A 7,976-nucleotide genomic window follows, 5' to 3' on the forward strand; every position below is an offset into this window, starting at 1 on the left:
CGAGCTAGCGTTTTAAATATTTGGCGGAAGGATACCACCGAGCTAGCGTTTTAAATATTTGGGGGAAGGATAACGCCGAGCTAACATTTTAAATGTTTGGGGAAAGAATACCGCCGAGCTAACAGTTTAATTATTTGGGGGAAGGATACCACGGAGCTAGCGTTTTAAATGTTTGGGGAAAGGATACCACCGAGTTAACGTTTTAAATGTTTGGGGGAAGGATACCACCGAGCTAACGTTTTAAATGACCGGCGGAAGGATACCACCGAGCTAGCGTTTTAAATATTTGGGGGAAGGATACCGCCGAGCTAACGTTTTAAATATTTGGGGGAAGGATACCGCCGAGCTAACGTTTTAAATGTTTGGTGGAAGGATACCGCATTTGGGGGAGGGATACCACGGAGCTAACGTTTCAAATGTATGGGGAAAGGATACCGCATTTGGGGGAAGGATACCGCCGAGCTAACGTTTTAAATGTTTGGTGGAAGGATACCGCATTTGGGGGAGGGATACCACGGAGCTAACGTTTCAAATGTATGGGGAAAGGATACCGCATTTGGGGGAAGGATACCACCGAGCTAACGTTTTAAATATTTGGGGGAAGGATACCGCCGAGATAGCGTTTTAAATATTTGGGGGAAGGATACCGCCGAGCTAACGTTTTAAATGTTTGGGGGAAGGATACCACCGAGCTAACGTTTTAAATGACCGGCGGAAGGATACCACCGAGCTAGCGTTTTAAAAAATTTGGGGAAAGAATACCGCCGAGCTAACAGTTTAATTATTTGGGGGAAGGATACCGCCGAGCTAACGTTATAAATGTTTGGGGGAAAGATACCGCATTTGGGGGAAGGATACCAACGAGCTAGCGTTTTAAATATTTGGGGGAAGGATACCACTGAGATAGCGTTTTAAATATTTGGGGGAAGGATACCGCCGAGCTAACGTTTTAAATGTTTGGGGGAAGGATACCACCGAGCTAACGTTTTAAATGACCGGCGGAAGGATACCACGGAGCTAGCGTTTTAAATGTTTGGGGAAAGGATACCACCGGACTAGCGTTTTAAATATTTGGGGGAAGGATACCGCCGAGCTAACATTTTAAATGTTTGGGGGAAGGATACCACCGAGCTAAAGTTTTAAATATTTGGGGGAAGGATACCACCGAGCTAACGTTTTAAATGACCGGCGGAAGGATACCACCGAGCTAGCGTTTTAAATATTTGGGGGAAGGATACCGCCGAGCTAACGTTTTAAATGTTTGGCGGAAGGATACCGCCGAGCTAACATTTTAAATGTTTGGGGGAAGGATACCGCCGAGCTAGCGTTTTAAATATTTGGGGGAAGGATACCGCCGAGCTAACGTTTTAAATGTTTGGTGGAAGGATACCGCATTTGGGGGAGGGATACCACCGAGCTAACGTTTCAAATGTATGGGGAAAGGATACCGCATTTGGGGGAAGGATACCACCGAGCTAACGTTTTAAATATTTGGGGGAAGGATACCGCCGAGCTAGCGTTTTAAATATTTGGGGGAAGGATACCGCCGAGCTAACGTTTTAAATGACCGGCGGAAGGATACCACCGAGCTAGCGTTGGGGGAAGGATACCGTCGAGCCAACGTTTTATATGACCGGCGGAAGGATACCACCGAGCTAGCGTTTTAAATATTTGGCGGAAGGATACCACCGAGCTAGCGTTTTAAATATTTGGGGGAAGGATAACGCCGAGCTAACATTTTAAATGTTTGGGGAAAGAATACCGCCGAGCTAACAGTTTAATTATTTGGGGGAAGGATACCACGGAGCTAGCGTTTTAAATGTTTGGGGAAAGGATACCACCGAGTTAACGTTTTAAATGTTTGGGGGAAGGATACCACCGAGCTAACGTTTTAAATGACCGGCGGAAGGATACCACCGAGCTAGCGTTTTAAATATTTGGGGGAAGGATACCGCCGAGCTAACGTTTTAAATATTTGGGGGAAGGATACCGCCGAGCTAACGTTTTAAATGTTTGGTGGAAGGATACCGCATTTGGGGGAGGGATACCACGGAGCTAACGTTTCAAATGTATGGGGAAAGGATACCGCATTTGGGGGAAGGATACCGCCGAGCTAACGTTTTAAATGTTTGGTGGAAGGATACCGCATTTGGGGGAGGGATACCACGGAGCTAACGTTTCAAATGTATGGGGAAAGGATACCGCATTTGGGGGAAGGATACCACCGAGCTAACGTTTTAAATATTTGGGGGAAGGATACCGCCGAGCTAACGTTTTAAATGTTTGGGGGAAGGATACCACCGAGCTAACGTTTTAAATGACCGGCGGAAGGATACCACCGAGCTAGCGTTTTAAAAAATTTGGGGAAAGAATACCGCCGAGGTAACAGTTTAATTATTTGGGGGAAGGATACCGCCGAGCTAACGTTATAAATGTTTGGGGGAAAGATACCGCATTTGGGGGAAGGATACCAACGAGCTAGCGTTTTAAATATTTGGGGGAAGGATACCACTGAGATAGCGTTTTAAATATTTGGGGGAAGGATACCACCGAGCTAACGTTTTAAATGACCGGCGGAAGGATACCACGGAGCTAGCGTTTTAAATGTTTGGGGGAAGGATACCACCGGACTAGCGTTTTAAATATTTGGGGGAAGGATACCGCCGAGCTAACATTTTAAATGTTTGGGGGAAGGATACCACCGAGCTAAAGTTTTAAATATTTGGGGGAAGGATACCACCGAGCTAACGTTTTAAATGACCGGCGGAAGGATACCACCGAGCTAGCGTTTTAAATATTTGGGGGAAGGATACCGCCGAGCTAACGTTTTAAATGTTTGGCGGAAGGATACCGCCGAGCTAACATTTTAAATGTTTGGGGGAAGGATACCGCCGAGCTAGCGTTTTAAATATTTGGGGGAAGGATACCGCCGAGCTAACGTTTTAAATGTTTGGTGGAAGGATACCGCATTTGGGGGAGGGATACCACCGAGCTAACGTTTCAAATGTATGGGGAAAGGATACCGCATTTGGGGGAAGGATACCACCGAGCTAACGTTTTAAATATTTGGGGGAAGGATACCGCCGAGCTAGCGTTTTAAATATTTGGGGGAAGGATACCGCCGAGCTAACGTTTTAAATGTTTGGCGGAAGGATACCGCCGAGCTAACATTTTAAATGTTTGGGGGAAGGATACCGCCGAGCTAGCGTTTTAAATATTTGGGGGAAGGATACCGCCGAGCTAACGTTTTAAATGTTTGGTGGAAGGATACCGCATTTGGGGGAGGGATACCACCGAGCTAACGTTTCAAATGTATGGGGAAAGGATACCGCATTTGGGGGAAGGATACCACCGAGCTAACGTTTTAAATATTTGGGGGAAGGATACCGCCGAGCTAGCGTTTTAAATATTTGGGGGAAGGATACCGCCGAGCTAACGTTTTAAATGTTTGGCGGAAGGATACCGTCAAGCTAACATTTTAAATGTTTGGCGGAAGGACACCGCCGAGCTAACAGTTTAAATATTTGTGGGAAGGATACCACCGAGCTAACGTTTAAACCGTTAGCTTGGTGGTATCCTTCCGATTTTTTTGGCGACCAAAAAAACAGCGTTTGACAAATTTGACTGATAAACGTTTTGCAGAGGAGCTTGTTACCAACTTGTTAAGTTTCTTTAAAATGTAGGGTTAGGGCCCACCATTTTTGTTTTGTTTTCACAAGTGCCTAGGTCACGTGATCAAAGCCTGGCCCCACGATTAAGTGAGTTACATACGAATGTTAGTGCATTATTTTCCGCACTTGGTATATATCCGTATGTAAAGCGTTTTTATTTTCTAAACTGTTAAATACAGTGTTTTTTCTTTATTTCTTTTTGTCAATAATCCCATTTTACCCAGTGATACCATCTCAACGGGGAGGTGTATGGTTTTTACGTGGTACTCAACACTTACTCTGAAGAACAGATTTGAAGGTGACACCCTTTTAACCAACTGTGACCCAAGGTGGCATTTTACTTTCATGATTATTTCTTGTTCCAATGTGATGCTTTTTATTGTTAACATTAACAGTTACAACACAAAAACTGAAAACTCCCAACTGCTTTCTTCTTTGGAGAATAAAGGGCTAACTAAGTTTCCTAATGTAGTTATAATTGGAGGTGATTTCAGTATGTTTGTTTGATAGATGACCACCACGAAGTCTTTCCTCAAAAAATGACTTAAAGCTACTCACGCAAAGATATCATTTGATTGATGTTTGGAGAGAGAAATTTCCTAATGATAAACTTTATACCTGGAGAAATAACGATGGTTCTAAGCAGTCTCATGTTGATTTTTGGCTCATCATCATCGGGTCGAGTATCCTTGGATGGCTCTGACCCTCTCACGCCACCCGTCTCTATTCTGCATAGCAGCTGGAAGATCCTCAGATGGACATCCTGTGTCGTTGACAAATTGATTGATGTCATTTCTTGCAGGCCTTCCCACACATGTCTTTCCACGTTTGGGTGACTAAAGTTCTTCCTTGCTCCTCCAGCAATGACCAGCAAATCGAACCTTTTGCTCTCAGATAGTGTTTGAGATGGTGCTTGACACCTCTTTGTTGGGTGCTTTTTCCAGGATACATTTAGTGCAGCATGCAACATTCTGAAGAAAGCCCCATCAAGTTTGGATTCAAGCCGTTTAGTGAGGCTCCAAGAAGATGATCCATAAGTGAGAACGGACCCAACTGTTGCTCGAAAAAAATTCCCACTTCAGTTTGTCTGGTAATGTGGACTTCCAGATGGCGTTAAGTCCCTCAGTGGCACCCCAAGCCTTCCCAATTTGAAGCTGCACATCTCTTTCAGTGGATTCAATGTTGCTTTCCAAGTAAAAGAATTCTGAGACAGATTTGATGTTAAGACCATTACATCTGATAAGGAGGTGGTTCCTTTCTGGTTGTAGCTGATGAATTCAGTTTTCCTAGCATTGATGTGGAAGTCTACTTGTTTCGCTGCATTTTCAAGACTGTGCAACAGTGAGGTAGCATGCTCAATGTTGTCAGCGAAAAGGGCAAGATCATCTGCGTAGTCCACATCAGTTATGGTTCGAGCAGGATGTCAACTGCTTCTCCTGGGCTTCAGTGCAAGGTCAAGCTCCTTGATTGTGTCGATGGAGGTTCTTAGTACATAATCGAGACACAGAACAAGAGAATGGTGCTAGTGTGTCACCTTGTAACACGCCAGCAGCAATATAAAAAAACTCTGTTTCCATCTGGAGAGCGAACTTTTGAGCGTGTGTCTTTGTAGAACATCACGATGGCTGCGACAGTTTCTTGTGGAAGGCCATAAGCTAGCATGATTTTCTCCATTCTGTTATGGTTGATCGAATCAAAGGCCTTTGAAAAATTGACAAACAAAATTACAGCTGGTAGATTGTTTGCCTTTACACCCTCGATGATTTGCCTCGGTGTCAGTATTTGACCAACTGTTGATCTGTTCTTGCAAAATCCATTCTGGTTTTTACGAAGAATTCCTCAACCCGAATTCGGATGAGGGGCTTGGATAATGAATGAATGAATGAATGGATGAATGTTGCTAATGTATAGCTGTACTCTGTTTAGGAGCATCTTGTTGTGTATCTTTGCTGCTATTGCTGTAAGTGTGATGCCACGGTAGTTTGTAGGTAGCCCGAGGTCGCATTTCTTTGGAAAAGGAAGAATACATCCTTCTCTCCATCGGTTGATTGTTTGCTGATTATAAACTGCATTACAGAGACTCAGGAGTATATCATTAAAATTGCCTGTTTTCAATACTTCTGGTGGGATGTTGTCAAGGCCGGCAGCTTTTCTGTTCGGTAATTTCTTGGCGATCTCTTCTAGTTCGTCCATTGTAAAACCGCCTTTCTTAATATCAAGTTCATAATTTATGCTTTTTTTGTGTATAGGTGTGTCTGAGGTGTTGGGTAATTTACCAATAGATCTTGAAAGGGTTTTCTCCACTTGTCAAGGCGATCTTGCTGACTTTTTGCCTTCAGTTTGGCCTTGTTAGGGGACTTTCTGCCACTAATTTTGTTTACTGTTTCCCATGCAACAGACGATTGTTTGTTAGCTGCAGCCTGTGCTATTTTGTTGATTTTCTCTTGCACACACCTTTATTGTGCTTTCTTAAATTTGTTGATGTTTTTTTTTTGGTTGTGCATTTCTTTGCTTAGCTGCTTTTGATAGATTTTCGCGTTTCATGTAGATTGATTCCAACTCCCACGGAGCTCGCCCTTTTACCCTGGGTTTTAGTGGTAGGCATTCAGATGCACCTACTATATTTGCTGTAACAAAGTTGTGATATGTGATGTTAGGTGTGATAGTCGTTGTTTCTGATTGTAAGGCATTGAATTGATTTCTGAGCGTGATGTTGAAGTTAAGACTTATGTCAGTGTTGTTTGTTACAGCTGACCAGTCATATCTTGGGAAGGTTGTTTGTTTTGGTTTGTTGGCACATAGACTGAGGCGGATGTTAGCGCTTATAATACGATGGTCAGAGCTAGGCAGTTAGTGACGCTATTTATCCATTTTCCATTAACCAAGATGTAATCAAGCTGAGTTTTAATAGCATTTGGGTAGGTTTAAGTCCATATTTTTGCTGATTTTTGTTTCTGGAACCTGGTGCTTAGGCAGCAGAGGTTATTTTCTTGAATAAATTCTGACAGATGTTTGCCATTTCTATTTGTTGCGTTATGGTACGAGAATTTGTGGTCTTTTTCGGTTTGTTCACGCCACCTCCAACTATTAGCACGTTATGTTTGGGGACTTGTACTAGTGAAGATAGTTCATCATAGAAGATGTCAACTTCAGTTTCATCGTTTATGTTCGTTGGACTGTAGCGTGGTATGACTGTCGTACGGGGATTACCATTGAATGAGGCGATAGCTATTCTAGGGCTGATTTTTTTTTTCTATCGTATTTAATGATTTTTGAGCATGCGGACTGAGGAGCATTCCAACTCCTCCTATGGTAGCGTTGGTAGAATTCTTTCCATGCAGAAGTAACAAGGGTCCAGTTCTTGCCAACGTCATGGAATTTTAGATTTAATTCATCATGGAAATAGGATTCCATGACAAATGCTCACAAGATCAATGCTCACAAGACCAATGCTCACAAGATATTTATACATATTGTATTTGTACATATTTTCATAATTAAATCGATATGTAAACATATTTCATATTTGTATATCTGTATACTACCATTTTTCGCTGTAAATATAGCATTGGTCGGAACAAGCAAGCTGCGGTCTGCCCCGCAGTATCAAGCAGGTCAGTCAGTTTGGTTGTCCTCCAAGAACATGCCTCCGAAGACTGATTCTCGCAAGATTTTACCTTGGTCCCTTCAACATTCTCAAGATCGTTAATCCTACTGCAGTTCGTCTGGAACTCCCCAAGTCTCACAGGATCCAGCCTACGTTTCATGTATCCCAGTTAAAACCTGTTCGTCACAGTGAGCTTTGCCCACCAGCCGAACCCCCCCCCCCCGGCTTATTGATGACCACCCTGCATTTACGGTGCGCCGCCTGCTGGATGTTCGATGGCAGGGCCATGGTCTCCAGTACTTGATTGATTGGGAGGGTTTTGGTCCAGAGAAGCACGCCTGGGTGCCATGTTCCTTCATCCTGGATGCTGACATGGTGAGGGAGTTCCATTTGGCCCATCCTGATAAACCCCGTTGAGGGGGGGGGGGGTACTGTCAGGGTTCCTAGTGTTTTCCTCCTTGTTGTCTGTGCTGCTGGTCCCTCCCCCTTCTGTCTGTCTGGAGGCTGGCCGGGGGCTGAAGCTAATCACCTGTCTTCCATCAAGCCTCATCAGCCACCTACTCTCCTGGTCCATAAAACTGGTTCATTCTCCCACTCGTCGCCAGATCGTCTGCTTACCTTTGTGGTATAGTTGCATTGGCTCCTTGTTTGCGTTTATCTCTGTGCCAGCCGTGTGCTCTTTGTACTCCCTTTCTATG

The 7,976-nt window shown here is 43.9% G+C and overlaps 1 protein-coding gene across 1 annotated transcript in view; it reads right to left on the reverse strand.

The window, feature by feature from the left end:
• The window catches only part of hsd17b3 (hydroxysteroid (17-beta) dehydrogenase 3), a 66,592-nt gene that overhangs the window by 16,887 nt on the left and 41,729 nt on the right, over positions 1 to 7,976 (reverse strand). The gene's annotated exons all lie outside the window — the stretch shown is intronic.

Source organism: Lampris incognitus, chromosome 1 (genome assembly GCF_029633865.1).
Source record: "Lampris incognitus isolate fLamInc1 chromosome 1, fLamInc1.hap2, whole genome shotgun sequence".
NCBI classification, from domain to species: Eukaryota; Metazoa; Chordata; class Actinopteri; order Lampriformes; family Lampridae; genus Lampris; species Lampris incognitus.